Raw genomic sequence first — 8,374 nt, forward strand, 5'->3', positions numbered from 1 at the left:
TATTATCATTATTATTATTATTATTATTATTATTATTATTATTATTATTATTATTATTATTATTATCATCAACACTGATAGCACTGGTATTATTGTTTGGGCCTCAGATTCCAGTGCTATCAGAATAGTGGTAGTTGTAGTATTTGTAGTATTAGAAGCTGCATCATATTATCATTACTGTTATTTTCCTCACAATCACCATCACCACCACTACCACTGTTAATATCATTATTAGTAATTCCATTTATTGTTGAAATATTTTGTTAAATGTTCTTTATTTTCAACTTTTGTTTTGTACTTGAGATAATCATAAATATTTAGTTGTTGAAAGAAATATTTGGGGGAGTAGCAGCTTGGTGAATAGATCGAATTCTACAGGTCTATAAATAGATTCGGCAGTTGGTAGAGTGGTCAGCCGTAGAGACTAAAGAATCTTTGCACCTTTTGGGTCAGCAGAGGTCAAATGCGTTTACCACTACCAGTGACCACTGAGAGGGCGGTCCTTGGCCTTGAGAAGAAGCAATTCAACATGTTCTATTTGTAATTATTGTAAAAGTAAACAATAATACATACATACATATATTATATATATATATATATATATATATATATATTATATATATATATATATATATATATACACACATACATATGTGTATATTGGCAGGGCTGGACTGCTAGGTAGTCGGCCGTATGCTAGAAACAGATCATCAACGATTAAACTACAAAGGAAATTCTCGCCAAATTTGGTTCTGGTGTTCGCTGAATTTTTCCTCTAGAGAATTTCCTTTGTAGTTTGATCGTTGATGATCTGTTTCTAGCATACGGCCGACTACCTAGCAGTCCAGCCCTGCCAATATACACATATATTAGAATTTTCTCTGACTTCTCAGATTTTTTGTATGCTAGACTACTGGTTTTAAATTGATATTAAAATTAATATTAATTTATCTCCCTCATTATTTATATATATATATATACATATATATATATATATATATATATATATATATATATATATTATATATATATATATACGGGTGTGTGTGATTGTGTATAGAAGAATATATTAATAAAAGGAATTCCAACCTTGTCTGATTTTCACGTTTTATTTACAATCTTATAATGATATAAGATAATATAATATAATATAATAAAATAAAATAAAATAATAGAATAATAGAATGTTAAATGTTCATTCTGATTGAACTAGTACTTTCATGCATTAAATTCTGCAATCTTCAGGTTCATGTAGTAGTGGTGACAGTCATGCTTCACAATTTTTGACTGTGAAAAATTGACAGTCAAAAATTGTGAAGCATGACTGTCACCACTACTACATGAACCTGAAGATTTCAGAATTTAATGCATGAAAGTACTAGTTCAATCAGAATGAACATTTAACATTCTATTATTCTATTATTCTATTTTATTTTATTATATTATATCGTTATAAGATTGTAAATAAAACGTGAAAATCAGACAAGGTTGGAATTCCTTTTATTAATATATATATATATATATATATACACTGATATTCACGTCGTTGAATGTTTTGATTTTCTGAATTCAACTGTGTTGTTGCGATAAAAGGTATGTTTACATTTTCGAATACTCAGGGAGAAAGGAAAGGATAGATATTCACAGAAGCTGTAGATATTAAAGTTCTTTTTTTTCAAACTGATCGTTTGTGTGTTAGAATGCTGTAGGTATGTAAGTTACCTAAATTATTTTGAGGGAGATTTAAAATATTCACAGGAAATTGTAGATATTCCAGTCTTTGGGAACAGTAGGAGGAGGAGATGTTCACTTTATCATTATTATTATTTGATGTAGTAGTAGTAGTAGTAGTAGTAGTGTAGTAGTAGTAGTAGTAGTAGTAGTAGTAGTAGAAGTAATAGTAGTAGTAGTAGTAGTAGTTATGCTATTTGTGTGCAGGTGAAAAGAGACGAATAAAATATCCGCCACCCTGCCCGCAAATACGCACCCTATACACAAACCCTGCAAGTTAAAAGAACATATAAACGAGTGATCAAGTAAGAGAAAAGGTAAACGTGTTCTTCAAAACATTTATGGACAGAGTTAGTTAACAAAGGGTGGTCGTCTAAGGTTGTTGATTCGACCATGGGAAGTTGGGCTAAACACACACACGCTCAAACACACACATACACACTCACACAAACACACTCACACACACACGCTCAAACACACACATACACACACTCACACAAACACACACACACACACATACACACACACACACACAAATGATGTCGATATGTATGAATGCATATATATTTACGCGTATGCGTATGTGTGTGTGTCTGTATGTATATATATTTTTGCATACAAATATATTTAAGACGTGTGCGTGCATGTGAGTGCCTGTGCGTATGTGTGTGTGTATGTATGTATGAGTGGGTATGTATGTATCTATATATGTTTTGTGTGTGTGTGTATATATATATATATATATATATATTATATATATATATACATGCATGTACGTATGTGTGAATGAGTGTGTGAGGTATGCGTGTATGTATGTGTGTGTATGTGTGTATGCGTGTATGTGTGTGTGTGTGTGTGTGAGAGAGAGCGAGAGAGAGAGAGAGTGTGTGTTAGCTAAACCTAGTATACAATTAGTGAAATATAATATATGAAGTGCCGAAATGGGTTTTTGATGGACTGTTCTTTTGAAGATCCACTAATATATATACATATACTTTTAAACATAAGCAAGTACGTACATACACAATCACAGACATACACATGTATGTGTATGTGGCAGACGCAGATGAGTGACAAATAAATGGTTGATGTTTCGGTTGAAAGATTTGTGGTTTAAGCGATTCACAAGCTGTTACTGCGTAAGTTACAACAATACGACGGCAAAAAAAGCTATTGAGACGTCTTTAAGACAGGGTAGGATCTCGTATAGAGACCTTAACAACAGGTTGGTATTAAAGTGTCAGTGATGTGTCAGTTTGACTGTGATAGTCAGTGCAGTATTAAAACTGTAGTATGTATAGGTGTATGATTATATATTTTTTTGTATGTATGTGGGTATGACTATGCTTGTCTGTCTGTCTGTCTGTCTGTCTGTCTATCTATCTATTTATCTATCTATCTATCTATCTATCTATCTATCTATCTATCTATCTATCTATCTATCTATGTGTATGTATGTGTTTGTATGTATCTATGTATGCATATATATATATGCATACACATGTAAATATATATATATGTATGTATATATATATATATAAATATATATATGCACACACACACACACACATATATATATATATAAGCACACACACCACACACACACACATTTTTTTATTTCATCTAGTTTCAGCTCACGAGCTGTAGCCATGCTGGGGCACCGCCATTTGGTGTTGCTACAAAATTTTACTTCACGAATGCTTTTTAGCAATTGACATTTGGTGCATGAGAGAGTTTGATGCAGCTGCTCTCACCTGACCTCCTGCCGCGAAGTTGGTTCATATATATATACATATATATATATAGGTTTGTGTGTATGTATATATATGTATGAATATGACACACAAATACATACCTGCATACACACACATGCGTATGTATATACGATGCACGTGTGCGCCAGCATAGTCGAATTGTCAAGGCATTTAATTCGCAATTAAGAAGCTCACCGTGCGAGTGTGACTCACGAGCGTACTAGGCCTTCTCTGTGAAACTTGGTAGAATAAACCTGTTGGACTCCCTGTTTTTAATTTTTAAAATGATCTGTATATCACACACACACACACACACACACACACACACACACACACACACACACACACACACACACACACACACACACACACACACACACACACATATACACACAGTGTTGCGCTGGTTTTGCATAAAACTCATATAAATAGTACAAATGGTGTTGTCTGTTCAGCTAGAATAAAATAAATTACAATGAGTTGGTAATTTCAACTAACTGAAATACGTTCTGCTTTTACCCACACATATATGCATACGCATATATGAAGGTATATGTTATATTTTACATTTGATATCGTGATCAGAGTAAAATGCCAGGCAAAATGCTTAGCGGCATTTCATCCGTCTTTATGCTCTGAGTTCAAATTCCACCAAAGTTAACTTTGCCTTTTATCTTTTCGAGGCCGATAAAATAAGTACGAGTCGAGCACTTGGTCAATGTAATTGACTTACCATCTTTGGCCTTGTGCCAAAATTTGAAACCAAAATTACGATCAGAGTATGCAAGGTATTATATCGTGTAAGGCGGCGAGCTGGCAGAAACGTTAGCACGCCGGACGAAATGCTTAGCGGTATTTCGTCTGGCGCTACGTTCTGAGTTCAAATTCCGCCGAGGTCGACTTTGCCTTTCATCCTTTCGGGGTCGATAAATTAAGTACCAGTTACGAACTGGGGTCGATGTAATCGACTTAATACCTATGTCTGTCCTTGTTTGTCCCCTCTATGTTTAGCCCCTTGTGGGTAATAAAGAAATAGGTATTATATCGGGTATATATTTTAAATAGTTCCCTATTACATTTAACCTTGACTATTTCCCCATTTCTTTAATTTTCATTCCGAAATAAACTACAATCTTTTGGATGACATTTGAAAAATAAACAAAGAAAAGCTCCTTTTAATTGCTTTCGCGCTTGAGTTCAGCAGCATGTAAGGACTAGATTGTACTGTTGCAAACTTTTGTGTTGTATACGATCCTTGATGCACCAACAAAGAAATATTTGCAACACTAACAGCTACATTGGCATCGGCGTTAAAGAACAGAGATCAGTGTACTGTAAATATCTAGGAGTTCAATTCGGTGTATGTTGTATTGACTTTATTCCCAACATCTATACTTCTGTTACTATTTTCCCTCGTTCTGTTTATATCTTCTTTAATTATCTGGTGATTCTCAGCCTTTACATATTTTGCATTATTTTGTTAATATATGTATAGCATGCTATGTTCAATGACGTATAACAATACCTCGTTCTTAGCACGGGTAACTGGATAATGGCCAAACATTTCTCTTTACATTTCTCCAAAGGAGAATTTATGATCCATGTAACGATTTTTAAAGCTCCTACTTTTAAAAATGTCAGCTTCACTTCTGTTGCTGTGATATTCACTCAAAATCTTTCATTTACTATATCTATAATAATAAAAGTGAAATTCTGTCTGTCCGCCTGGGACCCCTGTATCTGAGTCTATATCTGCTCTACATAGACAAATACCTTTGTAGAATCATGATGATCAAGGCATTGAAAATTTGCCCTTCGTTTGGTTCTTGAACATCCAGCATTGGGATCTGATTCAAAAGCATTTGGCTTGCTATTTCTAGCAGGTAGAGCTTGGCTGATTCACACCAGTTTGGTAGCGTTTGACAGATGACGTCAGAGATCGAGAGGGAAATAAATGACATTTGCTTCGTTACTTTTACGTCGAGGTAAGAACTTTGGGACAAATTGGCCAACAACTGGAATTCAACTTGGGACTGGAACAATACAATGATTGTATTAAAGAATTAATTCTCACCCTTCACCTCTGACCAAGCACCACCGAGGCATATAATCATTATAGACGTATCATAGTTATGCTATTTAGCTCTCTTTAGTTTGGGGCCGCGCAGGAGCCATCGTAAAAGTCCGCACGGATTGCTAATAGAAAATAAATTTGTGTTGTTTCTCGGCCTTAAAGATAGCATAATCCGGTATTATGCAGCATACTTTGCTTTTGGGACCTGGGCGTCAATGTTTTGAAACTTACATATTTTCTATAACATTTCAGACCGGTTCGGCGCTGAGTTGCTGAGGCAGAAATATTCTTTTCTACTTTAGGCAGAAGGCCCGAAATTTGGGGGGAGGGGGCCAGTCGATTAGATCGACTCCAGTACACAACTGGTGCTTAATTTATCGACCCCGAAAGGATGAAAGGCAAAGTCGACCTCGGCGGAATTTGAAGTCAGAACGTGAAGACAGACGAAATACTGTTAAGCATTTTGCCCGGCATTGCTAACGTTTCTGCCAGCTCACCGCCTCCCTGGCGCAGAAATATTGTTATGACAAATATTCTGCTCAGTACAGCAAACTTGCTTGTCAGTTGCTTGGCCTCAACCACTTGAACATTTCCCTTAATGGCCGACAACATGTGCATCTCTGATCAGAAGCAGGAATAATTGGGGGAAAATAATAGTTTGGAGGAGATATTAGCCATTTTTAAAATACTTTCTAGAGGTAAGTAAATAGGAAATAACAACTGCTATCCAAGGACAAAAATTGCGTTATACAGTGTTATTATTAATATGGCAGAATAGTTGGCAATTTATTAATTTTCTCTTAATGTTTATTGAGTTAGCGCCTTATGTAGTACGAAAATTATTTATAATATAAACAAAAGAGAATTGTTAGATGCTTAAGTCTTGTTCTGTTAGACAGTTGGAATTTGTTTGAATATCGTTATTATTTTCCCACAAGTCACTCTTCACCGAAAGAATCTATGATGAAAAGCATTTCGTTTGTGACCATCTCTCTTTTTCTTAAGCAAAATGTACACAAAAACATGTTATCCATGAAAAAAAGATGTAACTTAAAACTAGTATGCTGCTATTTCTTGCAATTCGAGTAACTAAGCAGAGGCTCCTATTTTGGTTTTGTGTTTGAATGTAAAATGTTAAAGTGAATAGAGTTATTTGTGGAGGTCAAGACTGCATGGCGTTGATAGTCACACTGACGACATTGTCTCGCAGCTACCATTGACGAATACATGTACTGTCAATACGTGCTCTCTCACTCCTTTCCTCTCTTACAATGTATACACCACACCTCTTCATTCTACTACTACAACTGCTACTACTACTACTACTACTACTACTACTACTACTACTACTACTGCTACTACTACTACTACTGCTGCTACTGCTGTTGCTGCTGCAACTGCTACTACTACTACTACTACTACTACTACTACTCTACTACTACTGCTGCTGCCACTACTACTACTACTACTACTACTACTACTACTACTACTACTACCACCACTACTGCTGCTGCTGCTGCCGTTGCTGCTGCTGCTGCTGCTGCTGCTGCTGCTACTACTACTACTACTACTACTACTACTACTACTACTTTCCAACGAATTCTACTCAGATATACATTTATCCATTCACCCCACGAAGCAATAACTCCTTAAATCTGTTTCTCTTCTCACCTTATTCTCTGTTTTACATTCTGTCTGTCTGTCTGTCTGTCTCTCTCATTACCCCCCCTCTCTCTCTCCTATAGCTTTCTCGCTCTTTGTTTATTAAATATATATGTGTCTGTCAAGAGTGCGGTGTGTATATAAAGTATACAGCATGTAAAATAATCCGTCTTACAAATAAAACATGGAACTAAAAATATGGGTAGAATAAAATTATCGAGAGGGAGTCGCCCCTTCGAATTTTCGGTGCTCAAGCTTTCCAGTCCCCTACTCTCTTTTCTTTTTTAACTCTTGCTCAATTAGCAATAATGACAACAACAATAAAAATCCTTTCTACCGTAGGCACAAGGCCTCAACATTTGCGGGAGAGGGTAAGTCGATCTCATCGACCGCAGTACTTGACTGGCACTTAATTTACCGACCTGAAAGGATGAAAGGTAAAGTCGAACTCGGCGGAATTTGAACTCAGAACGTAGCGGCAGACGAAATATCGCTAAGCATTTCGCCCGGCGTGCTAACATTTCTGCCAGTTCGCAGCCTTCTATTATTTAATTATTATTATTATTATTATTATTATTATTATTATTATTATTATTATTATTATCATTATCATTATTATTATCATTATTATTATTATTATTATTATTATTATTATTATTATTATTATTATTATGATAATGATAATGATAATAGTAATAATAATAATAATAATAATAATAACAATAATAATAATAATAATAATAATAATAATAATAATAAATGCCCTGATGCAGTGGCTCTCATGGCTATTATTATTATGAGCTGGCAGAAATGTTAGCACGCCGGGCGAAATGCTTAACGATATTTCGTCTGCCGCTACGTTCTGAGTTCAAATTCCGCCGAGGTCGACTTTATCTTTCATCCTTTTGGGGATTATTATTATTATTATTATTATTATTATTATTATTATTATCTCTCTCTCTCTCTCTCTCTCTCTCTCTCTCTCTCTCTATATATATATATATATATATATATATATATATATATATATAATTATAAATGCCCTGATGCAGTACTAGGCAGTGGCTCTCATGGCTTCTGATCTCAACTGATTGGAAGTGTTATCATGTACATTGTTTTGTTTGGTATAAAAAATGGGCTACAGCAAATATTC

The 8,374-nt window shown here is 34.9% G+C and overlaps 1 long non-coding RNA gene across 1 annotated transcript in view; it reads right to left on the minus strand.

Moving 5' to 3' along the window:
- LOC118764444 overlaps positions 1-8,092 on the minus strand; it is a 12,729-nt gene extending 4,637 nt beyond the window's left edge. The window contains exon 1 of the long non-coding RNA XR_005000256.1: positions 8,081-8,092. This is a non-coding gene — a long non-coding RNA (uncharacterized LOC118764444). The remainder of the gene's footprint in view (positions 1-8,080) is intronic.
- Between the last annotated feature and the right edge of the window lie 282 nt (positions 8,093-8,374).

This window comes from Octopus sinensis, linkage group LG8, assembly GCF_006345805.1.
Source record: "Octopus sinensis linkage group LG8, ASM634580v1, whole genome shotgun sequence".
NCBI lineage: Eukaryota > Metazoa > Mollusca > Cephalopoda > Octopoda > Octopodidae > Octopus > Octopus sinensis.